The sequence below is a fragment of the Muscardinus avellanarius genome (assembly GCF_963383645.1).
Source record: "Muscardinus avellanarius genome assembly, chromosome: X".
In the NCBI taxonomy this organism is placed as follows: domain Eukaryota; kingdom Metazoa; phylum Chordata; class Mammalia; order Rodentia; family Gliridae; genus Muscardinus; species Muscardinus avellanarius.
This window is the reverse complement of record NC_137792.1, coordinates 9,688,858-9,690,923: the sequence shown is the minus strand read 5'-3', so window position 1 is coordinate 9,690,923 and position 2,066 is coordinate 9,688,858.

Sequence of the window (2,066 nt, the reverse complement as noted above, 5' to 3'; positions counted from 1 at the left end):
ATACTGAACATGAGCAACTTAGTGAGGAAAGGTTTACTTGGGCTTATGATTTTAGAAGTTTCAGATATTTCATGGGTTTAGTCCATGGTTGGTTGTCTCCAAGTTAGAAAGATAATGGCCAATGCAGCAGTGCATGGCAGAGAAAAGCAGCTCTCATCTAATGGCAGTTAGGAAGAGAGGGGAGGAGGATATGATCAGAAATAGATAAAGTACTTCACACTGTGTCCCCAGTGACCCACCTTCTCCACCACCTCACCTTTGAATATTGTTGCATTGCTAACACATGAGCTTTTCTGGGAGAAGTTCATAGCCAAACAGTGACAATATCTATACTCAGTCTCAACCTAACTGCAAAGGTGGCTAGGCAGTGGAGGAAAACACACACACTGCTAGGCAGGCAGATTCAGTGCCACAAGGGAGTCGCCCCTTCTCCTTCCTCCCTTTCCTGCAGCAGCTGCAGCCCTACCGTCCTAAGGCTAGCACATAAAATTCTCCAAGTTCTCTTAAAGTAAACAAGTCTAGCTCCATTCTGCAGTGTGATCCAATGAAGATAGTACCTGCACTTTGTCCCTTGAGGTTACGGTAACAAATATACACAAAGGCCCCATTCTCCTGGGTTAAATGTGTGTTTTTCAATATAAAAATGGAAAGTATTTTCTTTGTTCATTTAAGATCGGGCCTTCAATAGTCTACCCCAAAAGGATAAGTTAGGCCTGTAAAACAGCAAAAGCTGCCAGATATGATGGCACATGCCTGTAGTCCTAGTACTTGGGAGGCTGAGACAGGAGGATTGCAGATTCAAGGCCAGCCTCAACAACTTAGGGAGACTCTCAGCAACCTAGTGAGATACTGTTTCAAAATAAAAAGTGCTGAGGGTTCAGTGCTCCCGGGCTCAATCCCCAGGACCAAAAATAATAAATACATAAATAAATAAATAAATGGCAAACACAATATTTTTGACCTTGCAGGCCATTCAATGCCTTGCAATTATTTAATTCCACCATTTGTAGGCCAAAAGCATCCATAGATTATATTTAAATAAGCACAAACAACTTTGTTTCAATAAAACTTTACTTACAAAAACAAAGCACTTAGCTGGGCGTGGAGGCGCACGCTTGTCATCCCAGCATTCGGGAGGCTGAGACCGGAGGATCGCGGTTCGCGGCCAGCCTCAGCTACTTAGTGAGGCCCTCCGCTACTTAATGAGACCCTGTTTCCAAATAAGGAATAAAAAATAGGGCAGGGGGTGTGGCTCGAAGGTCCATCTGGGTTCCATCCCCAGATCAGCAAAAACAAAACAAACAACAAGGCATTGGATAGACCATCATTTGCTAACCACTGGCCTATCAGAGAGTAGATGCTCAAATTAATACTGGTTGAACAGATGGAATTTTAAAAGATAGAACCTGAAGTAGAAATTAAGAATAAATACTTGAGTGAACTTTCATTCCTTCCAATGCTCAGCTATTCCCATTCGCTCGGGTTCACAGAAGCCCAAAGTGACATTTCTGTCAGCCCCACAGGGCCTCTGGGACGTCATTCTAGCCACAAGAAGATCACGCCACGGGACCCGTAGTTTAAGAGACTCAGCCCCGATTAAGAGGAGCAGTAAGAGAACGTTTCAAGTGGGCAGATGAGAATTTGTGAGAGTTTAGGAACTCAGGTTAAGAACTCAAGAACAAAGGTTCAAAGAGCCATTTTAGCAACTGATTTTTATCCATTATCTTTCACCAACTCTTAACATTCCACTTCTGGGGGAAATGCTGCCAGTTAAACAATGAGCCATTGTAGCCTGTAAGATGTGTCTCAATTTCAAAGGGGTTAAAATGTGAAAAAAATAAGTACCAGAAAACTGATGAAATACAATTCATTCATTTGTCCAGAAAACAAACCAAAGCGAAGTACTATGTACAGATCGCCTGAGTCCCGAGCGCATTCTATGAATATTGATGAGCAATACTCACATCCATTTAAAGTGGTTCATTATTCTCTCTGTTCTCTACGCTCCTGCCCCTCTGAACCACTTTTATTTCATGGACAGGTCATTTTCTTCCCACCCCAAATGC